The sequence below is a fragment of the Chiloscyllium plagiosum genome, unplaced genomic scaffold, assembly GCF_037043375.1.
Source record: "Chiloscyllium plagiosum isolate Xiang-an unplaced genomic scaffold, Cpla_swu_hap1 HiC_scaffold_7, whole genome shotgun sequence".
NCBI lineage: Eukaryota > Metazoa > Chordata > Chondrichthyes > Orectolobiformes > Hemiscylliidae > Chiloscyllium > Chiloscyllium plagiosum.
This window is the reverse complement of record NW_028270145.1, coordinates 22,565,219-22,591,534: the sequence shown is the minus strand read 5'-3', so window position 1 is coordinate 22,591,534 and position 26,316 is coordinate 22,565,219. Positions and strand designations below refer to the sequence as shown.

The window sequence follows — 26,316 nt, the reverse complement described above, 5'->3', positions numbered from 1 at the left end:
TTAAGGAAGAAAAGAAAATTGTGTGTCAACAACGTCACCCTAAAAACAAGGCTATTCAGTTACCGCGAAGCCAGGAATAACAAAGCTCCTCTTTTGTCTGTTTCACAAAGGAAATTGAATCTGTACCTGACATGTTTTTTTCATTGGATTAGCAGAAACTTGCTGGATATATTTAAAAGGTATTGCAAAACTATTGAGAAAGTTCAGAACTCTGGTAACTGATTAGCAAAAAACAAAGGATATTTACTCAGATAATGAAGGACGCGTGTTCAAGAGATGCAAGATTTATTGATTCTGAAGTGTTCGTGGTACAGTTTGACCTCTCAGCTAATGCTGAACTGTTCCGGGTTGGTCGGTCTGATCGTTTACTTGTGTTACATTCCGACTCATATAGCAATTGTAGCTTAGATCTATTATTAGATTCATCTTGTCAGGCAAGACTGAAAGATTCATTTTCGGTTTGAGCGGTTTGTTTGGTTTATTTCTGCACTGTGATTCATATTGCAGCTCTCAACATTGGCCGCAGGTTTTGAAGGCAAATGACCCTTCTCCCTTTCCCAAGAAAGGAAAACGGGCATTGAGTCATCTTTCCACAACAAGGTTAACACCTGTTTGAGGCCTGTATCTGACACCCTGGGTTTCATTTCAACCTGAATACTCACACCCAATTTCTGCCTGCATTGTTCATTCAATACAAGAACTGAAATGACCCCTGTGCATGTTGGGATATCCATCAGATGTCATTTGGTGCAGAAAAATATAAAACGGAGAATACGTTTGATCCACCTTACTTTGGGGAGCAGAAGAACAGGAAGAGGCCATTCAACCCTTCAAGCCTGTATTGCCATTCCTTGGATCAAAGCTAATCTATACTTTAATGATTGTCACCCTCTGAAAGTTCTGAGGAAGGGTTACTCCACCCGAAGCGTTAACTCTGATTTCTCTCCACAGATACTGCCAGACCAGCGAGCTTTTCCAGCAATTTCTGATTTTGTTACTGATTTACAGCATCTGTAGTTTTTTTCGGTGGTTTCGATGATTTGATGGAGTGGCACAGTGGCTCAGTGGTTAGCACTGCTGTCTCACAGCGCTAAGGACCTGGGTTCGACTCCAGTCTTAGGCGACTGTCTGTGTGGAGTTTACACATTATCCGTGTGTCTGTGTGGGTTTCCTCTGGGTGCTCCAGGTTCTGCCCATAGTCCAAAAATGTGCAGGTCAGGTGAATTGGCTATGCTAAACTGCCCATAGTGTTCAGGCATGTGTAAGTTAGGTGCATTAGTCAGAGGTAAATATAGGATAATAGGGTAGGAGAATGGGTCTGGGTGGGTTACTCTTCAGAGGGTTGGTGTGGACTAGTTGGGCTGAAGGGCCTGTTTCCACATTGTAGGGATTCTATGATACCCTAGCTTGTTCCATGTTCCTTAATAACCTGTATCTAAAAATATCAAACTCAGTTTTGAAATTATCATTTGCAGTGACCACCTCACTCTGTTTGTCCACCACCCCCACCCCCACGCAACGTTAGTCTCAACAGCTTCTTTGGGTGAAGAAAGTTCCAGATTTCCACTTTGTGTGAGTGAGTGCTGCCTAACCTCACTTCTGATTGACTCTAATTTTACCCCTTTTTCCAGGCTTCCCCTATTGACCCAATCAACTCCTAAATCATCTTAAACCTTCCATTAAACCAGGCCTTAATCTTCTCTAATCAATAGATGCCAACCCAGTTAATCCTACTGGCCCAGTTTAATTCTGGTGAAGCAAAAACACAAATCATTGGAAAAGCTCAGCAGGTCTGGCAGCATGTGTGGAAATTAAAGGGAAGGAGAACGGACATCAGGAGAAACCTCTTCACAGAGAGTGGTAACTCTATGGAATTCACTGCCAAAAAAGGCTGTGGAGGCCAGGTCATTGAGTATATTTAAGATGGAGATAGATAGGTTCTTGATTGTCAGGGGGATCAAGGGTTACGGAGAGAAAGTGGGACAGTGAGGTTGAGAAACTTATCAGCCATGATTGAATAGTGGAGCAAACCTGATGGGCTGAATGGTCTAATTTCTACTCCTATGTCTTATGGTCTTATGGTATAAATCAAAGTTAGCGTTTTGGGTCCAGTGACCCTTCCTCATTGGAGACAGGAGCAGAACGTATTTAGGGTGGGCAAGCCTAGAGAGAAGTGGCACTGAGTTAAATACCAGATAAAAACCGAAAGAAAGGTCCCTCGACCCGAAACATTAACTCTGATTTCTCTTAGATGCTGCCAGACCTGCTGAGCTTTTACAGCAATTTCTGTTTTTGCTTCTGATTTACAGCATCTGTAGTTCTTTTGCTTTGTTAAAATTTAATTCTGGTGAATCTACTCTGCATCCACTCCAAATCCTTTGTGAGATGTGATGCCCCAGACTGAAGACAGTACTTAAACAGCAGCACAAATTCCACCATTCCATCTGCCAGCTCTTTTGACATAAAGGCTCATACTTAATTATCTGAGCTGCCAGAGGATGTGGTGGGGGCTGGTACAAATACAACATTTAAAAGGCATCTGGATATATGAATAGGAAGCAGTTAGAACGATGTGGACTAAGTGCTGGCAAATGGGACAAGATTAATTTAGGATATCTGGTTAGCATGGACAAGTTGGACCGAAGGGTCTGTTTCCATGCTGTACATCTCTATGACTCTATAACCACTGCTCCTTGACATTCAATGGTGTTACCATCACTGAATCCCCCACGAACAACATCCTGGGAGTTACCATTGACCAGAAATTCAACTTGATTTGCCACAAAAACACAATGGCTGCAAGAGCAGGTCAGAGGCTAGGAATACTGCAGGAAACTCACCTCCTGACTCCCCAAAGCCTGTCGACTATCTACAAGGCACAAGTCAGGAGTGTGATAGAATATTCCTCACTTGCCTGGATGAGTGCAGCTCCAACAACACTCAAGAAGCTTGATGTCATCCAGAACAAAGCAGCCTGCTTGATTAACACCACATTCAAAGCATTCACTCCCTTGACTTCGGTAGCAGCAGGGTGTACTATCTACAAGATGCACTGCAGAAATTCACCAAAGATCCTTAGACAGCACCTTCCAAACCTACAGCCACTTCCATCTAGAAGGACAAGGGTGACAGATATATAGGAACTCCACACCCTGCAAGTTTCCCTCCAAGCTGGTCACCATCCTGACTTGGAAATATATTGCCATTCCTTCACTGTCGCTGGGTCAAAATCTTGGAATTCCCTCCCTGGTGGCATTGTGGTTCAACCCACAGCAGGTGGACTGCAGCGGTTCAAGAAGACAACTCACCACCACCTTCTCAAGGGGCAAATTGGGACAGGCAATAAGTACTGGCCCAGCCAGTGACACCCACATCCCATGAATAAATTAGAAAGAAAATATGCAGGGATTACATTCGACATGTTGTGTAGACTGCCCTAAAGCATGACACAGAGCCTGACTTTGATGAGTGATAAGCTGCCTTAAATAAACCTGGCAACATTTGTAGTTAGTTGCATGTTTCAATTTAAACTTGGTTAGGATCTTATTATCTTTCACCCAGGATAGAAAGTAGAGAGGACCGATGGACCCTTGTTAGTGATGCACAAAATATCGAGTTATATGACTGACTCTTTCTTTTCTCTTTAAAAATAAGTGGTATTTTTTCGCACATTATTTTGCAGAGCAACCCATGAGTTCATTTCCTGGACAATGTCGAAACGCTGTGTCATTAGTGCTCGACTTAATCTGTGTGCAAATAGAAACTACAGAAGATTCCAGTAAACCTCAGAGCTAATATATTATACACAACCTGCGATGCGCTTCTTTACTGAGATGTTTTCACTATCCTGTCGTGTCTGTGTTTCAGGCAATCTATTATTTATGAGATTTGTGATAAAAACAGAAAGTGGCCTGAGATGGAGAGCTCTGAACGGCTCAGTGACTGCACCTTCTGCACCCATTCTTTCACCTTCTATTTCACAGCTGTAATTTTTAAGTGAATTCGAGAGCACCATGAAAGATTTACTGCTCTTGGATTTCATCTGTTTAAACTGGCACACATTTTTTTTTGCTGTGGGCATGAGGTATTGAGGCAAACAAATTCCAGGGCGGGTGGGGGGGTGATGGTGGTGCAGCTCAGTTCCTGGTGGACTACAAGGATCCTGGTCAACACTAATCCTCATCAACTGGAGAATGATTTCATCCCTCAGCATTGAGATTAAATATGAGCCATCACTGCCTTAAAAAGATTCAATGCATTGCTGTTTCTAAATCAAAAGGGACTTGCATTTATATAACACCTTTCACAAGCCAGGATTGCCCAAGTCCTTTACAGTCAATGAAATGCTTCTGAACTATGGTTGCTGTTTTAATGTACAATAGTTATCTAATACTCTCATAAGCCAAACAGTTTACATGTGCTTTATTTACGCTAAATTTATTTGCTTTTTTTCCATCTAGTTGAAAGTGATAGGATGTCATTTAGAATTTATAATAAGCGGTGAGGCAATATTTTAAATCATGGGGAGCTCAGCACACTTGTAATTCAAGCATATCATCAAACTTTACTTGGTAGCACAGCTCATTACTGTAATTCCATTTAGCATTTTGATCTTGGATTTTTTTTGTCAGCAGCCAATGTCCGCACAGCAAACAGCAATGTAATAAATGAACAGATATTTTGTTTCGAGTCGTGCTGGTTCAGGGACGTCGTGGGCATCAGAGAGATGCCCGTTTTGAAAGTGGATCTTGTATGTACTCTGTGGGGGGAGGGGGTGCAGCAGGTGGGCAGGGGTCATAGGTTCAACACCAACGAAACACGGCTTCTCGAACTATGCAGAATATTTCCACAGTGCGCTGCAGCGTTGGCTAGGATTCTGTGGAGTGGGACTTGAACTGTGACCTACTAACTCAGGGAGGTGGATGTTAAGCAGTATATCTGGAAGTTGCTGCTGAGTGCATATAAAGACACTACAACTGTCTGCAGTGCCTCTGAGTAGGATTACGATAGACCCAATACCCCATCTTGTAACCATGCCAATGGATCAATATTTTATGCCACAGAATGGTTGGTGTGGGCAGGTGGGGGGAGTGGGGAACCCACGTTTGAGCAAATATTTTGGAAAGGTGAGAACAAAGATGAGGTACAGGATTTGGGAGGTAGGGTGGATTGGTGTGCCTCATGTGTAATGGAAGCATTACCCCAATATGTTACCTTCTCACTTTATTCTTCACCATCTGGCCTCCGAAGTCCATTCCCCTTCTTACCCCTTCCCCACTTCCCTTTGCTGCCCTATCACTCTCCGCCTTCAAAGCTTCAGACTTACCTCAGTCTTGGAGTCTTTGAGGTTCTGCACGGGCCGACTCACAGCAGTGTCCATTACAGGCTCCAAGATGCCAGAACCACTAAGAAGTGCTAATCCATCGGATCTGCCTGTTTAAGTCAGCTGACAAGGTGTCATGGCTGCAGAGAAGGCTTCTTTCAGGTCTGCTGGCTGTCAACCAATTTTTACAATTCAATGGGAGTGAAGCACTGTGTCCCCTGTGAAAATAGCCCACTGTGTTCAGGAGTCCCCACAGAAGGAAAGATATATTGGCCTTGGTAAGGGGTACAGTCCACATTCATCAAACTGGGACAAAAGGATGATGAATTCATCCTTCAGGTTGAGGAGGAGTTCAGGTTGCATGGATAGCTACGTATTCCCTTGATTGTAAAACAAGAAGGAGTGATCTGATTGTTGGTGTTTGAAAAGAATCAAAGGATCAACAATGTGGGCAATTATTTCCTCCGAGTCCAGAACGATACAGCAGAATTTTAAAATTAGAGCCATTTGATAGTGATGTCTGGAAGTAGTTGTTCTTACAAAGGAAAACGGAGATCCGGAACTCTCTCCCTCTTAAAAAAAAGCTGACAAGACTGAGAGTCAATTGAAAATGTCGAAACTGAGATTGATAAATTTTTGGTAGACAAGGCTATATATGGAACCGGTGTGGGGGCTGTGGACTGAATGACAGAAAAGGCTCAAGGGAGTGCAAGGCTGTCTTTTATTCCAATATTCTCAACATGTCCAGTTCAGAAGAAGAGTTGCATTGGGTTTGAAATGTTATTTTTTTTCTCTCTCCACAGATGCTGCTAGACTTGAGTGCTTTAACACTTTCTGTTCTCATTCAAGTGGGGAGAGTGCGTGGGGCCAGCAGTGGCAAGAATTTCCTGTGGATGCACTCACCTTCATAGTCGAAGGTTGCAAAGGAAAAGAATGAGGTATCGCGTCCCTTTGCCATTGATTGAACTCCACTCCTCCTAGAAAAATAAATGCACCTTCTGAGCGCGATAGCTTTATTCCCTCACACTGCTGCCCAGCAACCCAGATAGGCTGTAATGCCAAACTGTCATGTTTGAAAGCAATTTTCCTTTTTAAACATCAAAGACTTAATCCTCAAAGGGACATCAGATGCTGGCACCACATTAGGGTATGCAGCCAAATTTTATTTCATGTCTGTTTCTTGTTTCATCCTCTAAAAGTGTCTGTCAATGAACAGGAGCAGACAGAAAATGACCAATGCTTTTTATATCAGTGAATTACCTTGAAATATAGGGAAAGACTTGCATTTATAGATATTTTTAATCAACCTGTTCAGACACATTATGACACACCTCTGTATCTGATGGGTTGTCTCGCCCATTTACATTTATCTGTCATGATCACTGGGTCTCCTAAAGCACCGACAGCTAATTAAGTGTCTTTTGAAGTGTAGTCACTGGCAGCCAAGTGGCTAGCAGCCAACTTGTACACATCAAGCTCCAGTGAAGGGCAATCTTACAGACAATGTTCCAGACACCACCATCTTCATCCCTGGATATGTTGTCTCCCAATGGCAGCACAGGCCCAGCTGAGGTGGTGGCACAGTGGTATACAGTCAAGAGGGAATTGGCCCAAGAGTCCTCAATATTGACTCTAGAACACATGAAGTCCCATGGCTCCAGGTTAAACATGGGCAAAGAAACGTCCTGCTAATTACTTCATACTGTCCTTGTTCAGCAGACGACTTGTATTCCTCCATGTTGAACAACAATTTTGGGCGGCACGGTGGCACAGTGGTTAGCACTGCTGCCTCACAGCGCCAGAGACCTGGGTTCAATTCCCACCTCAGGCGACTGACTGTGTGGAGTTTGCACATTCTCCCCGTGTCTGCGTGGGTTTCCTCCGGGTGCTCCGGTTTCCTCCCACAGTCCAAAGATGTGCAGGTCAGGTGAATTGGCCATGCTAAATTGCCCGTAGTGTTAGGTAAGGGGTAAATGTAGGGGTTTGGGTGGGTTGAGCTTCGGCGGGGCGGTGTGGACTTGTTGGGCCGAAGGGCCTGTTTCCACACTGTAATATAATCTGGTGATTATTTTCCAGAGTTCGATAGATTCAGGATCAGTTCCTGCGGATTGGAGGGTGGCTAATGTTGTACCACTTTTTAAGAAAGGTGGGAGAGAGAAAGCAAGAAATTATCGACCAGTTAGTCAGACCTCCATGGTGGGAAAAATGCTGGAGTCTATTATAAAGGATGAAATTATGACACATCTGGATAGTAGTAACAGGATAGGTCAGAGTCAGCATGGATTTATGAAGGGGCAATCATGCTTGACTAATCTTCTGGACTTTTTTGAGGATGTAACTCTGAAGATGGACGAGGGAGATCCAGTAGATGTAGTGTACCTGGACTTTCAGAAAGCTTTTGATAAAGTCCCACATAGGAGGTTAGTGAGCAAATTTAGGGCGCATGGTATTGGGGGCAAAGTACTAACTTGGATTGAAAGTTGGTTGGCTGATAGGAAACAAAGAGTAGTGATAAACGGCTCCATTTCGGAATGGCAGGCAGCGACCAGTGGGGTACCGCAGGGATCAGTGCTGGGACCGCAGCTTTTTACAATATATGTTAATGATATAGAAGATGGTATTAGTAATAACATTAGCAAATTTGCTGATGATACTAAGCTGGGTGGCAGGGTGAAATGTGAGGAGGATGTTAGGAGATTACAGGGTGACCTGGACAGGTTAGGTGAGTGGTCAGATACATGGCAGATGCAGTTTAATGTGGATAAATGTATGGTTATCCACTTTGGTGGCAAGAACAGGAAGGCAGATTACTACCTAAATGGAATCAATTTAGGTAAAGGGGCAGTACAAAGAGATCTGGGTGTTCTTGTACACCAGTCAATGAAGGCAAGCATGCAGGTACAGCAGGTAGTGAAGAAGGCTAATAACATGCTGGCCTTCATAACAAGAGGGATTGAGTATAGAAGCAAAGAGGTTCTTCTACAGCTGTACAGGGCCCTGGTGAGACCATACCTGGAGTACTGTGTGCAGTTCTGGTCTCCAAATTTGAGGAAAGACATTCTGGCTATTGAGGGAGTGCAGCGTAGGTTCACGAGGTCAATTTCTGGAATGGCGGGACTACCTTATGCTGAAAGACTGGAGCGACTGGGCTTGTATATCCTTGAGTTTAGAAGACTGAGAGGGGATTTGATTGAGATGTATAAGATTATTGAAGGATTGGACACTCTGCAGGCAGGAAACATGTTTCCGCTGATGAGTGAGTGCCGAACCAGAGGACACAGCTTAAAAATAAGTGGTAGACCATTTAGGACAGAGATGAGGAGAAACTTCTTCACCCAGAGAGTGGTCGCTGTGTGGAATGCTCTGCCCCAGAGGGCAGTGGAGGCCCAGTCTCTGGATTCATTTAAGAAAGAGTTGGATAGAGCTCTCAAGGATGGTGGAATCAAGGGTTATGGAGATAAGGCAGGAACAGGATACTGATTAAGGATGATCAGCCATGATCATATTGAATGGTGGTGAAGGCTCGAAGGGCAGAATGGCCTACTCCTGCACCTATTGTCTATTGTCTAATAGGTCCATGGCAGTTGCTATCTCGCTGGCCCTTCACTCATACCTGGAACATCTGAATACCAAGGCCATCTAGGTCAGCTGTTCCAATACAGCTACAACACTGGCATCTACCCAATAATGCCGAGGACAAATTCAATCTGTCAAATTACCGCCCCATCTAAAACTTTCAATCGTCAGTAAAGTGATGGGAGGTGTCACAAACAGTGTTATCAAGCAGCACCTCCTCAGCAATAACCTGCTCAGTGATGTCCAGTTTGGGTTCTGCCAGGGCCACACAGCTCCTGACCTCATTTAGCCTTGGTTCAAACATGACTAAAAAAGCTGAAATCCCGGCGAGATGAGAGTAACATCCCGTGACATCAAGGTTGCATTCGACCATGCATAAAGCAGCACTAGCACAACAGGAGTCACTAGTTGCAATCATACCTGGCACAGAGGAAGATGGTCATGGTTGTTGGAGGTCAGTCATTGCAGCTCTAGAACATCTCTGCAGGAGTTCCCCAGGGTAATGTCCTAGGCCAAACCTCCTTCAGCTGCTTCATCAATGACCTTCCCTCTATCATAAGGTTAGAAGTCAGGATGTTCACTAATGATTGCCCAATATTCAGCACCATTCGCAACTCCTCAGATACTGGAATGGTTCATGTCCAAATGTAATAGGAATTGGATTATATCCAGGCTTAGACTGAAAAGTGGTAGTACAAATGTAAGGCAATCACCATCTCAATAAGAGATAATCTAACCATGTTCCTCTTGACATTGAATGGCATTACCATCATTGAATCTCCCACTATCAACATCCTGGCAGGTACCATTGACCAGAATTGCAACTGGACTCGCCATATAAATACAATGGCTACAAGAATAGGTCAGAGGCTAGGAATACTGCAGTGAGTAACTCACCTCCTGACTCCTCAAAGCCTGTTCATCACCTACAAGGCACAAGTTAGTAATGTGACGAAATACTCCTTGTTTGCTGAGATGGGTGCATCTCCAACAACATTCAGGAAACTTGAGACCATCCAGGACAAAGCAACCACTCGATTGGCGCCACATTCATAAATCTTCAGTCACTCCACCATTGGTAGTCTGTAGCAGCAGTGCGTGCCATCCACAGGATGCATTGCAGAAATTCACTAAAGGTCCTTAGATAACACTTTCCAAACCTTTGAATATCATCTTCTAGAAGGACAAAGGCAGCAGGTATATGGGAACACACTAGCTGAAATTTGCCCTCCAAGCCACTCACCAGCCTGACTTGGAAATATATCACGGGTCATTCACTATTGCGAGATCACAATCTTGGATTTTGCTTCCTGATGGCGTTGTGGGTCTACGTATAGTGCATGAACAGCAGTGGTTAAGAGGCAGCTCACTACCACCTTCTCAAGGGCAAATAAGGACAGGCTATAAATGCTGGCCCAGCCAGCAATGCCCACATCCCACAAGTGAATTTTTAAAAAATGATCATGATCATTTTAATTTGTTCTTAATGACGTGGGCTGATAGATAAACATTAGTCCTAAACATGAGGGAGCATTCTTTCTTTTACATTCACCTGAGAGTGCAAGTGGACCTTGTTTTAATAATTCATCTAAAAGACAGCATTTCCAACATTAAACTTAAACAAAGAACTGCAGGATGCTGGAGATCTGAAGCAAAAACGAAAATTGCTGGCAATCCTCAGCAGGTCTGGCAGCATCTTTGGAGAGAAAACTGTCAACATTTTGGGTCCAGTAATACTTCATCAGAACTAGTAGTTGCTAGGATAAGATGGCATATATGCTGAAGATCTCTTCACATCTAGTGTCAGCATGGTGTACTCCCAGGCCACATGTCACATAATTTAGTTGCACTCAAGGATCTCTTTAAAATTCCCCAATCACATTCGTTTTCAAGTATTATAATGTAAGGTGCACACCATACATAATTTGCAATACATCTGTACACTGAAGTATCTTGAAGTGTTTTATTCTCAAGTTGACAAATTCGATTTGGAGCATTCATGCCAGTGCATATTGTGCATGACATTGAAATGGAATGCAAGTACAATAAAAACAAATTAGCTAAGTGAGCAGGGGTAGGGAGCTAAGGATTGTTTTATCTGAAAGAAAAAAAAATTAAAAATACAATTGCAGTCTGGAGAAATGTGCGGTAATTCATTTAGGGAGAACAAATGTGTGATGAAAATGTCCAATATTGAATAGGAAATTGGCATCTGTCGACGAAACTTGGAATGCATGATCACAGATTCCTGAAAATAATAGGACAGGGGAATAAGGGGTCAAGGTTGCATTTGGGATTCTTTCCCTTATTGGCTGAGGTCTGGAGTATAAAACCAGGGAGGTTACACTAGAACTGTACAAAGCACCAAGTATTTTGCAGACAGAGCATTGTGTACTATTCGGGTCACTGCATTACGGGAACATGTGATAGCATGAGAACAAGTACAAGGATGTCACTAGGGACTAGAGAAGTTGATGAAGAACCATAAATAACAGAACACCTCAAGAACTTCACAGGTATGAACATTTAACAGCTGGCCACAGAAGGAAATATTTGAACAAGCAAAAGGTTAGCTTTAAAGGAGCATTCTAAAGGAGGGGAAAGAGGGAAAGACACATAAATTATTAGAACAGAATTTCAGAGTTTATGATCTTGGTAATAGAAGGCACAACAATAAATAGTGCAGCAGTGAAAATGATGCTGCTGAAGAAGGCGGCACAGTGGTTAGCACTGCTGCCTCACAGCACCAGAGATCCGAGTTCAATTCCCACCTCAGGCAACTGTCTGTGTGGAGTTTGCACATTCTCCCCGTGTCTGTGTGGGTTTCCTTCAGGTGCTCCAGTTTACTCCCACAATCCAAAAAAAATGTGCAGGTCAGGTGAATTGGCCATGTTAACTTGCCCGTAGTGTTAGATGTAGGGGAATAGGTCTGGGTGGGTTGCTGTTCGGAGGGTCGGTGTGAACTTGTTGGGCCGAAGGGCTGTAAGTAATGTAATCTAAAAAAAAAGGTAGAACTAGGTAAGAGCAAATATCCCAGGAATGTTATTGGGTTAAAGAAAAATTGCATAGATGAGGTGAGGCCATGGAAAACCTTGGAAATAGCATTGAATGAATCCTGTGCCCAATAGGACACCCATGGCTCCAGTGAGCAAAGGTCACTTTACCCCAAAAGACAGAAGGGCTCTCAGTGTTGTTCTTTGCTTTGTAGATATAAGCACATTTTTGCCCCAGGTGAGATTCTTTTTTGTCGCAACAATTGACACCCCAGTCTTCAGGAGGACAATGTGCTCTCTCTGGTTTTGAAGGCTTCATTTATAGCCTAAAAATACAGTTTTGCACGCCAATCTTTCAGGCATAGGGTGAGCATTCAAGGCAACTGGATCATCGACCCTAATATGAAGATGGAGGATTATGTTCATCTGAAAAAATATATGGGGTATTGGATAAGCATTAAAAATACAGCACTACTGACAATTTAACTTTCCCTCAAAACTGCACTGGACTAACAGTCTGTATTATGTGCACAAATCTCTAGGTTATCTACAATTAAGCTATAGATGACACAAATTGTGATTGAGAAAGAAGAGGATTCAAGGATATCCTTCAAATTAGACCGCATACTTTACTGCCTGACCAGGTTCCATCACTGGTCATTCTGTCTTAGATTCATAGAGTCATAGATATGTACAGCACGGAAACAGACCCTTCGGTCCAACCCGTCCATGCCGACCAGATATCTCAACCCAATCTAGTCCCACCTGCCAGTATCCAGCCCATACCCCTTCAAACCCTTCCTATTCATATACCCACCCAAATACCTTTTAAATGTTGCAATTGTACCAGCCTCCACCACTTCCTCTGGAAGCTCATTCTATACACGTACCACCCTCTGCGTGAAAAGTTGCCCCTTAGGTCTCTTTTATATCTTTCCCCTCTCACCCTAAACCTATGCCCTCTAGTTCTGGACACCCCAACCCCAGGGAAAAGACTTTGCCTATTTATCCTATCCATGCCCCTCATAATTTTGTAAACCTCTATAAGGTCACCCCTCAGCCTCCGATGCTCCAGGGAAAACAGTCCCAGCCTGTTCAGCCTCTCCCTATAGCTCAAATCCTCCAACCCAGGCAACATCCTTGTGCATCTTTTCTGAACCCTTTCAAGTTTCACAACATCTTTCCGATAGGAAGGAGACCAGAATTGCACACAATATTCCAACAGTGGTCTAACCAATGTCCTATACAGCCGCAACATGGCCTCCCGTCTCCTGTAATCAATACTCTGACCAATAAAGGAAAGTATACCAAATGCCTTCTTCGCCTTACCATTAAGCAGGACTTATACACTTAATGGTAAGGACCTAGGGAGTGTTGCTGAACAAAGAGACCTTGGAGTGCAGGTTCATAGCTCCTTGAAAGTGGAGTCACAGGGGGATAGGATAGTGAAGAAGGCGTTTGCTATGCTTTCCTTTATTGGTCAGAGTATTGATTACAAGAGTTGGGAGATCATGTTGCGGCTGTATAGGACATTGGTGAGGCCACTGTTGGAATATTGCGTGCAGTTCTGGTCTCCTTCCTTATCTTAAACAGTCTCAGCCGAAAACCCTGACATTTTGTCTCTAAATCTCTCCACGTGCCTCTCCTCTTTAAATCTGTTCTGCAACCAAGGTTTCTGCCACCCATCTTAGCACAAAGTCATAGAGTCATATAGCATGGAAACAGATCCTTCAGTCCAACTAGTCCATGCTAAACATAATCCCAAACTAAATGACTGTTCCTGGCCCATATCCCCCCAAAGCTTTCTTATTCATGATTTGGAGGTGCCGGAGTTGAACTGGAGTGTACAAAGTTAAAAATCACACAGCACCAAGGTATAGTCAAAAAGGTTTATTTGGAAGCATTGCTTTCGGAGCGTTGCTCCTTCATCACATGGTTGTGGAGTACAGGATCATAAGACATAGAATTTATAGCAAAAGTTTACAGTGTGATGGAACTGGAATTATATATTGAAAAAGACCTGGATTGCTTGTTAGGTTTCTCATCTTTTAGAATGACCATGCTGATTTCAATTCTTTCATATGTAAATCTCAGAAGCTTTTTTAAAGTTACATTCTCAAGTGAACTTTAACAATAAGTGCCATGTCAGCCCAGATAATGCACTGAAGGTGTGAGGTGCCTGTGTGAGGCTGTCTGTGCCCCAATGTTCAGATTGATTCTATTTCTAAAAAAGGGACTACAAGAATCTTACATGGATTCATGCAGTTTTAAGCAAAATAAAATGTAATTCTGCAAGTACAAATTCACCCCACTAACTTATAAGAGTGAATGTGTGTGTGCCCGCGCGCGCGCATGTGGGGTGCGTGTGTTTGGGGGTGGGGGGTGGTTGAGTGTCTATTACAGAGTGTGAGTATGTGTATGTGTGAATGTGAGTGTAAAGGGGTATAAATCTGTGAGAGAGTGCGTGTGTGCGTGTGTATGTGTGAGTATGTGAGAGAGAGCTTGAGTATGAGAGAGGGTCTGCATGAATGTATGGGCCTGTCGGTGTGTGTGTGTGTGTGTTTAGTGCAGTGGGGTCACCTGTAGTGTGACACGAACCCTGTAGTGTGACATGAACCCAAGGTCCCAGTTGAGGCCATCCTCTTGGGTACTGAACTTGGTTATCAGCCTCTGCTCGGCCACTTGGCATTGTTGCCTGGCCCTGAAGTCCGCCTTGGAGGATGGTCACCCGAAGGTCTGAGGTCGAATGTCCCGGACGGCTGAAGTGTCCTCCGACTGGAAGGGAACACTCCTGCCTGGCAATTGTTGTGCGGTGTCCATTCATCCATTGCCGAAGCCTCTGTTCAGTCTCGCCAATGTACCATGCCTCAGAGCACCCTTGCCTGCAGAGTATGACTTTAACAGAGTCGCATGAGTACCTGCCACATACATGGTGAGTGTAATGGTGGTATTGATGTTGAGACTCTGACACGCCTTGCAGCGACTGATAGCCAAGGCAGTGTACACACACACACACACACACACACAGACCCTCTCTCATACACAAGCTCTCTCTCATACGCTCACACATGCACACCCACATTCACAAACGCACCCCCTTACACCACTTTCCACTCACTCTGACACACATACACATACACACTCTCTCACAGACACTCATACCCCATTTCCTCATACACAGGCCCACATGTGCGCACACAAAACACACTTATAAATTAGCGGGGTGAATTTGTACTTGCAGAATTACATTTTATTTTGTTCAAAAACTGCATGAATCCATGTAAGATTCTGTAAAACCCTTTTTTTTAGATTTGAATCAGTCTGAACATTGGGGCACAGACTGCCTCACACTGGGCACCTCACACCTTTAATGCATTATCTGGGCTGACATGGCACTTATTGTTAAAGTTCACTTGAGAATGTAACTTTAAAAAAGCTTCTGGGATTTACATACGAAAGAACTAAAACGAACATCGTCATTCTAAAAGATGAGAGACTTAACAAACAATCCAGATCGTTTTCAATATATAATTTCAGCTGCATCACACTGTAAACATTTGCTATAAATTCTGTGTCTTACGATCTTATTCTCCACAACCACGTGATGAAGGAGCAGCGCTCCGAAAGCTAGTGCTTCCAAATAAACCTATTGGACTATAACCTGGTGTTTTGTGATTTTTAACTTTCTTATTCATGTATTCATTTTTGACTGAACAATCTATTGAGTGCCTAGAGATGTTTTTCTCTGTTAATGCAGTATCTAAGTGTAAGTTATTGATGTTCATAACTCCGAGTATAATAAGGCACCTTCATCTATTAACACACAACAGGCCCAAATGAAAAACCATTGAACTGTAATGTTCTCTCTACAGGTACTGCCTGACCTGCTGAGTACCTCCAGCAGCTTCTGTTTATATTTCAGATTTCCAGCAAACTTACAGATTGCATTTGTAATAATGCATAACAAAGGTTGCCTCTCTTTTAGTACAACAGTTTATACAATTGTCAACCAAGACGGGAAAGCTTTACAGGAATCTTTGTCCCTTTAGAATATGTTGAATATGTTGAATAACTTTTCCTAATTCCTTGAAAGTGAAACATAAGAACATAAAACATCGAGCAAGGTTAGGACATTGAGTCATAGACTCATAGAGATATACAGCATGGAAACTGATCTTTCGATCCAATTTGTCCATGTAAACCAGATATGCAAAATTAGTCTAGTCCCATTTGCCAGCATTTGGCCATATCCCTCTATACCCTTTCCTATTCATATACCCATCCAGATGCCTTTTAAATGTTGTTATTGTACAAGCCTCCAATATTTCATCTGGCAGCTCATTCCATACACACACCACCTTCTACATGAAAATGTTGCCCCTTAGATCTCTTTTAACTTATGTCCTCTAGTTTTGGACTCCCATACACTCGTCTTTTCACCCTATCCATGCTCATGATTTTATAAACCTGTATAAGGTCACCCCTCAGCTTCTGGAGCTTCAAAGAAAATTTGAAGCCTGTTCAGCCTCTCCCTATAGCTCAAACTCTTCAACCCTGGCGACATCCTTGCATAACTTTTCCAAACTCTTTCAAATTTAACAACATCTTTCCTATAGTAGGGAGACCAGAATTGAACGGAGTAGTCCAAAAGTAGCCTAACCAATGTCCTGTACAGCCTCAACATGACCTCCCAACTCCAACACTCAATGCACTGACCAATAAAGGAAAGCATACCAAAAGCCCTCTTCACTATCATATCTACATGTGACTCTACTCAAGGAACTATGTGTCCTAAGGTCTCTGTTCGGCAACATGCCCCAGAACCTTGAGCCTGCACCACCTTTGGCTGATCTACTTCTACACACTTTTCTGCACTATCCCAACATCCTTTGATGTTTTTAACATGTAGAAATCTATCATCAATCTCAGTTTTGATTCTACTTCGATTTTTGAGCGTCCACAGTCCTCTGGGGTAGAAAATTCCAACCATTCATCACCCCGCATGAATAAATTCCTCCTCATCTGAGTCCTAATAATAGCTGAATAAATTGAAAAGCAAAAAAACCTATAGTTCCACATAGAGAAACAGAATTGTGAGACACAGCAATACCTAATGTTGGAAAGTCTGAATGACAAATCAGTTAGCAGTTCAAAAAGATTTCTCAGCTGTACCAGCAACTCTCAGAATTTCTAAGGAGTGGAGAACAAGCTCTTGGATATTGCCATGAGACAGTCAGGAGATAACTATCCACAATTAGCATGTCTTCCTCAATCTCTTTGAATACCTTTGTTAGTTAAAAAAGAATTGGAAGCAGGAAGTAAGGGTATTTGATTTAAAATGTAATTGGGTAAAGAACGCTAACTTTCTTCAGTGGTATTTTGTCATCTGAATTTCCAGTAGCAACGTGATACAAGATGCTAGGCTATTCATCCCAAGGCCTGGTGCAGTGTATTAACAGCATGCCACTTTTGCTATCGGCAACAGCCAAGGTATTAACAATACCTCAACCAATCTGTGATTGTAAAACCTAAAACATAGTATCCAAACTCAGGTGTGATTTTGTTACTGGACAGCATCTGCCAAATAATCACAGGTGTACTTGGAAATATGCTGATGACCAATTTGACATTGTCTATTGGGCTCAAAATGTGGTACACTTGTGTGTACTTGGAACTGCATAGGAACACAGGGCCCTGTTCTTTGCATACAGAAAGAAAATGTAAACACCTTGTCTAAATGGGGAAAGGCTTCTGAAGTCAGAATAGAAAGGGACTTATGAGTTCCAGTTCAGGATTCTCTTCAGGTTAACATGCAGGTTTAGTTGGCAATTAGAAAGGTGAATATTAGCAATCATTTCAACAGCACTAGAGTAAGGAACGGGGATGTACTGCTGAGGCTGTATAAGACTCTGGTCAGCCCACATTTGGAATATTATGAGCAGATTTAGGCCCTGCATCTGAGGAAGGAGGGGGTTTAGAGAAAGTTCAGAAGAATGATTCTAGAAATGAAGAGTTTGTCATATGAGGAGCTGCTGAAGACTCTGGGTCTGTACTCAATAGAGTTTAGAAGGGTGGGGAGGTCTCATTGAAACCTAAAGAATATTGAGAGTCATGGATGGATGGAGTGGAAGTAGAAAAGACTAGGACTCAAGAGCCTCAAAGCCTCAAAGTGAAGGGATGACCCTTTAGAACTGAGAAGTACAGGAATTTCTTCAGCCAGAAGGTGTTGAATCTGTGGAACCCATTGCTGCAGATGGCTGTGAGTGCCAAGTCATTGAATGTGTTTAAGACAGAAATAAATAGGTTCTTGATTAGTAAAGGGATCAAAGGTTACAGAGAGAAGGCAGGAGAATGGGTTGAGAAAGATATCAGCCTTGATTGAATGGCGGAGCAGATTCAGTAGGCCAAATGGTCTAATACTAATCCTATACCTTATGGTCTTACTGCACCTGTCACAACTTTAAAAATGTCATCTCCATGACACTTAAGGATAGGCAATAAGTGTTGACCTAGCCAGCAATGCCACATCCTATGAATGAACTTTAAAAAAGGCAATTGCCATTCTCTAGTTTATTCATCAGATTAAGGTTTGTCCAATAGATTCTGGATTAAACTTAAATAAACTTGGCAGTTAACTGTCCGTCATCACTTACTGGTACATTCTCTATGACAATGCCTCTAACCACCAGAGTCCATTTTCTAACCGATCAGCACTCTCTTCTTATATATATATATAAATGTTGTTCACCCTTTAATTTGCAAATGTCTTGATGAATACACTAAATGTTTTGACAAAACCTTTCCTTTTCAGTAAAGTTTTCCAATCATTAGCCAGATGTGACAAAATTGTGATACACAGTCTGACAAAATAATACAGTCTTTAATTGTGATAACCAAGCAGATGTGAAACATTTACTATTTCAAGTGCAAAAATTTCCGATTATAAATTAGTAGGCCCTTGGTATTGCTGAAGGTGAGTCAGAGATTACGTATTTGTGGATATAGCAATTCATCGTCACTGAAAGAATTTGGAACAAATTTTGACAGTGACCTCTCAAGAGACAGCTGAACAAGTATGTTTGATTGATATCTGGACATTATTTCAGCATGTAGACAGGTAAATAAATAAATAGTTACTTAAAATACATTTCTTTATAAGACATAAGGGAGTACCACTTTAGTGTGTTTGTTACATGCATCTTAATTTTGTTTTTGTGTGCATTGGCAGGTAGTTTTCAGACTGATTCCCGGTATGGCAGAACTCTCATGAAGAAAGATTGGATCGACTGGGCCTGTGCTTATTAGAATTTAGAAGAATGAGGAGGGAGGATCTCATTGAAACATATAAAATCCTGATGGAACTGGACAGGCTAGATGTGGGAAGAATGTTCCCAAAGTTGGGGAAATCCAGAACTAGGGGTCACAGTCTAAGAATAAGGGGTAAGCCATTCAGGACTGAGATAAGGAAGATTTTCCTCACTCAGAGAGTTGTAAACCTGTGGAATTCTCTCCCACAGAAAGCTGTTGAGGCCAGTTCATTAGATATACTCAAGAAGGAGCTGGACATGGTCCTTGTGACCAAAGCGATCAAGGGGATTGGACAGACAGCAGGAATGGGATACTGAAATTGCATGATCAGTAATGATCATAATGAATACTGTTGCAGGCTCAAAGGGCTGAATGGCTTACTCCTATACCAATTTTCTATGTTTCTATGTTTAAATTCTCAGGGCTAAACTAAAACTTAAGTTTCACCCCTTTTAATACTGCAATTTGTTTTCATTTTGGTTATTTTTTCAAAAAGAAATGTTCAAGATTTTCATTGAATTCATCGTTGGGATTATGACTTGCATTGTCTGTATTCCTATTAAGAGTAGCTGGTGTGGATGCTTGTAAAAGAAAACCCTTGTGTTTCAGTTTTTATATGATTGCTGACAAAATATCAGACAACAAGCAATTAATTCATTTTGATGCATGTTGACTGTTACAGAAACAAATGAAGCAGCCAGTCCAAACCGGTAACATCCCTTAACTGACAAATGAGTAAACAAAGAGCTAATATCTTGTGGCACAGTGGTAGTGTCCCTATCCCTCAGCTAGGAAGTTTGGATTCAAATCCCACTTGCTCTGAACTGTGTCATAACACATCCAAACAAGCTGACTGATATAACAGGAGATTGACCGGCAGAAAGCAGAGAGTATACATCAATGGGTCTCTTTAAAAAAAGGGCTCTCATGCACCTCCTTTATTTCTCTATCCTCCTTTTGTTGTATGAACTTGAAGCTACAACCTTCTAATTCAAGGCAGACATTATCATGAAGTTGTGTCTGACCCCTTGCTTTCTGTCTTTTCTGAGGCTTCTGCCTCCTTGAACACAGAACTCCCTCAGTATTGTACTAGAATGATGGCCCATTGTACGTGTTCAAGTCCTGATGTAAAGCTTGAATCCTCATTTGAACTTTTATCATCTACCTAGAATTAAGCCTTCAGAGGATAATAAAGCTACAAATTATGACATATCCTGCTCTGTATGCATGTTGGAGGTAAGGATGACACAAACCGTCTCCAGTGGGACATAAACAGATTGAGTGAATGGACGAAAACACAGTATATGGAATATGATGTGGGAAAATGTGAGGTCATACACTTTGGCAGGAATAGAGAAGGTGAATATCATTAAATGAAGCAAGACTGTGGGATACTGCAGGACAGAGGAATTTGGGTCCTCAAACATGAATAAAATAAAATTAGCATCCCAAGTTCAGCAGGAAGGCAAATGGAATAAAACAAACAGCCGTGGATGTTGGAAGTCTGAAACAAAATCAGAAATTGCTGGAGAAACTCAGCAGGTCTAGCAGCATCTCTGGAGAGAAAACAGGGTTTATGTTTCAGGTCCAGCGACCCATCTTCAGAATGCAAATGGAATGTTGGGCCTTCAGTTCAAAAGGAATGAAGTATGACAATAGGGAAGTTTTGCTAATACCATACAAGGCAATAGTTAGACCACACCTAGAATATGTATAGCTGAGGTTCCCTTATCTAAGGAAATTTATACTGAAATTGAAGGCTATTCAGAGAAAGTTCACTAGACTGATCCTGGGTATGGAGGGATTTTCTTATGAGAATAAGTAGGCCGGACCTGCATTAATTGGTGTTTAGAACAATGAGAGGAGATTTTATAAAGACATATAAGATTCTTGAGGACTTCAGAGGGTGTATGCTAGACGTTGCTTCACCAGTGGGAGAGTCTAGGACCAGTGAACAATGTATATGAGTAAGGAGTTACCCATTTAGGACAGAAATAGAAATTTATTAGCTTATAGGATAGTGAATCTGTGAAATTCTTTATTGCAGAAAGAATTACTGGCTGAGATAGATTTTTAATCAATTACAAAATCAAGGATTATGGGGATGAGACAGGAAAATAGAGTTGAAGATTATTAATTCAACCATGATCTCATTGAATAGCAGAGCAGACTTGAAGGGCTGAATGGCCTACTTTTGTCTGCACATATAAAGATTTGTCTTTTGTGTTATGATTACCCATATTACTATTACTCAGCTGTTGATCCAATATATTCAGTTCCTCAGAATTCTTGTCATAGAACATAGGAACATTTTAGATACAAGATGTTCTCTTTACTTCTTTCAGTTAGTCCAAACTGAAATTTTAAAATTCATTCCAAGCCATGCTGAACAGACCTTAACAGTTTGAGTGCAATGTTTCAGAGTTCCAGCAAGACACATTATCTTACCTCTGTCTTTCCATTTGCTGTGACTTCTCTTTTATAATACACCAAATTTCTGGAAATTCTGCCTCAAATGTTCTTATGTCAAGGCTCAGTCATTTTGAATTTTCTTAGATGTGTCAGTCTTGACTAATATCTGTCTCTCATGTAAATATTAAAATGTGCAGGAAGTATGGAATTAATTATAGCACTTTCTTGAGGTCTATCACACAATACTGAAGGTAATTTGGAATTTTAGCCAACAGGGTGGCACAGTGGCTCAGTGGTTAGTACTGCTGCCTCACAGTGCCAGGGGCTTTGGTTCGATTCCACTCTTGGGTGACTGTATAGAGTTTTCATATTTTCTTCATGTCTGTGTGGGTTTCCTCTGAGTGCTCCAGTTTCCTTCAAAAATCACAATCATGTGCAGATTAGGTGGATTGGCCGTGATTAATGGCCCATAGTGTCCAGGGATGTACAGGCCAGGTGGATTAGCCATGGGAAATGCAAGGTTGGGGAGTCAGTCTGAGTGGGATGCTCTTCAAAAGATTGGTGTGGACCTGATGGGCTGAATGCCCTGCTTTCACACTGTAGGGATTCTATAAATCTAATTGATAGGTACTTCATCTTCCAACCATCTGTACCAAATTTCTGGTGTGAAAAATAGTTGCCAACTTGCACTCTATAACGTTTCAGTTGATTACCCAATAATTGATCACTGCTTGAGTCTCTCCACAAAGCCTATTGCTGAAAAGATTTGTAGCGCAGCTTTAGTTACCACGGCATAAATGTTAAAATCTGTCATTGGCAAATTCCATTGTTTGCTTGAGCTGACAAGTGGCAAGTAATATTACACCACACTCTGGAGAATTTAACCACTTTCCTTTGGCATTCAATGGCATTATAATCACTGAATTCTCCACTATCTACATCCTGGGGTTAACAATTAATCAGAAACTGGATTGGCTTAGCCATCTTAATAGTATGGCTATAAGAGCATGTCAGATGTTGGGAATTCTGCAATAGGTAACATCTCCTGGCTCATTAAGGCCTGTCTACCATCTACAAGGCAGAAATCATGAGTGCGAAGGAATACTCTCCACTTGCCTGGACTGGTGCTACACAAAAACAATGTTCAAGAGGTTCAACACCAACTAAGAGAAAGCATCCCGCTTGACTGGCATTCCATCCACCACCTTCAACATGCACTCTCCCACTGCTGATGCATAATGGCAGCACTGTTTATCATCTACAAGATACAATGCAACAACTCATCAAGGCTCATTTGGCAGCCTTCTAAATCCTCAACCTCTTTACAGAGTATAGTATACATTATGAGTGTACTCATTGATATTGTCATAGAGTCATACAGTATGGAAACAGACCCTTCAGTCCAACCAGTCCATGCTGACGATAATCCCAAACTAACCTAGTCCCATGTCTTTCCAAACATTTCTTATTCATGAACTTCCCAAATGACTTTGAAGCATTGTAACTGTATCCACATCCAACACTTCATCTGAAAGTTAATTCCACCCATAAACTGTGTGTAAACAGGTTTCCCATATGTCTTTTTTAAATCTTTCTCTTCTCACTTTGAAAATATGCTCCCTAAACTTGAAGTCCCCAATCCTAGGGAAAGGACACCTGCCATACGCCCCATCTCTACACCTCATGATTTTATAAACCTCTATAAGGTCACCACTCAACTTCCTATGCTCCAGTGAAAGAAATCTCAGCCTATCCAGCCATTCTGACAAGGACGTATATGACTATTTCTTGCTATTGCTGGGGTAAAGTCCAGGAACTCACCCTAACAGTATTGCAGATGCCCCTACAGCTCTGAAGCTCACTAGTATCTTCTCAAGGTCAAGTAGGAATGGGCTAGCCAGCAGCATCCATGTCCCATGGATGAACAAATATAGTGTCAAAATCTGGCATGTCTCATAAGCATTTAACAGTTCACCTTTCTTGTGGATTTCATCCATGAACACTAATAAAAGAATCAAACCTACATCACTATCTAACAGGCTACCATCTCAAAAAACAACTTATTTTCTTGGAAGAAGCAAATTTCCCAAGCCATGTCATGTTTTTTCTTTGAAGAGATGAAACCTGTATGCACATATTCGTTTCTTTCTTCCACTAGTCATGTGGTTCAGACTCTGAGAACATCGGAGGGTAATCTAACTCGATAAATTATAATTAATTTCTGTCATTTTCCACAATGGCCCCTAAGAGACTTGTTAGGTGTCTGAAAAATGTTGCTTCGCTTCCAATCTTCAACCAATCTTGTGAAACCAATTTATTTTGTGATTGGGACAAGGTTAGCCAAGTGGACCTCATAGAATTTGAGTTCCCTGATTGGACCAGATGAACAGCCCCAATCAGGGAGCCCTGGCTGACAGATATAAACAGGAGTTCCAGAGGTTCTGTTCACTCAAGAAGCCGACTCTGAGCTACCTGGGTCAGTGTCATGTACTATGCACATGTAAATAAAGGGTGACTTGGTGACAGATTACTGGCCTCTGTGGATTTATTTCAGTGGTGTTGGGAGAAAAACATGGCCTTGAGGAGATTCACTTGCAACAGTTGTTTTTGAGTTGGGGTAAGCATTTCTGGCATCATGCTGTTATTCTGTTATTTGACTCATTCAATTTTGCTGTCAAAGACTGGCTCCAGTATGGGGAAAGAATGCATTTTGTTTTCCAGGAAAATGACACTGGGGCAGATGAAAAGCAACGAGTAATTCTCCAGATAGTTTGTGGACCTGGAGCTTTGTCGGTTATTAGGACCCGAACATTTCCTGAGGTACAAGATACAAAAACCTCTCGAGAGTTCAGATTTAGTTAAGGATTTAGTTACGGCCCCAAGCCTCCTCTAATTCTGAGATGCTATTGGTTTTTATTCAGCAGATTGAGAACAAGGGAAACCTGTATCGGGTTTTTTGATGAAATAAAGATGACTGGCAGAGGTATGTGATTTTGGGGTAACACAATGAGATGCTATAAGAGACTGTCTGGCATGTGGGATTAGTGATGTAACTGTGCAAAAGCACCTACTGGCTGAAGCCTAGCCAGATTTCAAACAGGCACTACAACTGGCTTTGTCAGTAGAAAATTGGGCAGATGGAGCCTACGAGTTACAATGTATTCAGATGGAAGTGGATACCCTTGACAGGCCAACTGAGCTTAGGGAACACCACTTGAGTGATTGCGTAGCCTCACTCAGAGCATTTTGTGAACAGAGGGACTTTTGGAATATTGTGTGCAATCTTGTCTCCTTTCTATCGGAAGGATATTGTGAAACTTGAAAGAGTTCAGAAAAGATTTACAAGGATGTTGCTAGGTTTGGTGGATTAGAGTTATAGGAAGAAGCTGAATAGCCTGGGGCTGTTTTCCCTTGGAGAATCAAAAGCTGAGGGGTGACTTTATAGAAGTTTACAAAATCATGAAGGGCATGGATAGGATAAATATACAAGATCCTTTCCCTGGGGTGGGAAGTCCTAAACTAGAGGGCATAGATTTAGGTGAGAAGGAAAAAATATAAAAGGGACCTAAGGGGCAACTTTTTCAGAGGGTGATACATGTATGGAATGAGCTGCAAGAGGAAGTCATTGAGGCTGGTTCAATTACAACATTTAAAGGGCATCTGGATGGATATATGAACAGGAAAGGTTTAGTGGGTTGTCAGCCAAGTGCTGGCAAATGGGACTAGATTAGTTTAGGCTATGACTCTAAGTCAGGCCACAGCAAAACCCCAAAACAAAACCAGGTCTTGGCCAAACGGCTTAACATTTTCTCAAGGAACCAGTCTGATAGGCCATTGTGGTTGCTGCCAATGTGTAGGCTCAAGACAGCAAATGTATCCCATTGGCCTTAGGCTGGTATCCAGGAGAACGCACACTCTGGAAAGTCCATCTACTTCTGGTTTGTAACTGTTAAGTTGCTTTGCAATCACCAGACTAGAACCAATCAAAATAGATGTCTGGTTGAATGGTCACACAATTCTACTGGAGATCAACACCAGCATGGCTGGGCCGACCAGATCTCCCAGTCACCGCCCATTTTAATTCCACTTCCCACTCCCTTTCTGACAGGACCATTCTTGGCCTCCTTCAATGCCACAACGATCCACACTGCAACTTGGAGGAACAACACCTCATCTTCCGCCTGGGCAGCCTGTAGAGTTCTCCAATTTCAAATAACTTCTCTTTTAACGCCCGTCTCCCTTACTTCCCACCAACCGGATTCATTCCTCCCATTGACCAACCAGGTTGTACCTATCTTCACCCATCCCCACATCACCACCCTGCCACGGCTACCCCCTTTATCTTTAGCTCCCCCCACTCCCACCCCCAGTCCTGAAGAACGGTTACACCCAAAACGTTGACTTCTCTACCTCCTGATGCTGCCTGGCTTGCTGCGTTCTTCCAGCCTCTTGCCGGTCTAATCAGTGATTGTGGAAGAAGTCTTTACCAAAATTCACTCTGGATTCCAATCCTTACACTTTTCAAGACCTCGACCAGGCTGAGAATCTACACTACAAAACCCCTACAGATTATGGGTACAACTTTGGTTCCGGTCTCTTATGAGAAGCAGCTAGTTCAGTTATCACTGATTGTAGCAAAAGGCCCAAGCTTGATGGGTTGAATAATTTGACTTGATTTGCTTGACAAATACCTGGAAGTTTTCA

At 42.2% G+C, this 26,316-nt stretch overlaps 1 long non-coding RNA gene across 1 annotated transcript; it reads left to right on the top strand.

Moving 5' to 3' along the window:
- On the top strand, nt 1-24,133 carry LOC122551388 (uncharacterized). The gene is made up of 3 exons (XR_006312090.2): nt 1-179; nt 6,127-6,261; nt 19,121-24,133. It is a non-coding gene; the product is annotated as an uncharacterized LOC122551388 (long non-coding RNA).
- The last annotated feature ends 2,183 nt before the right edge of the window (nt 24,134-26,316 follow it).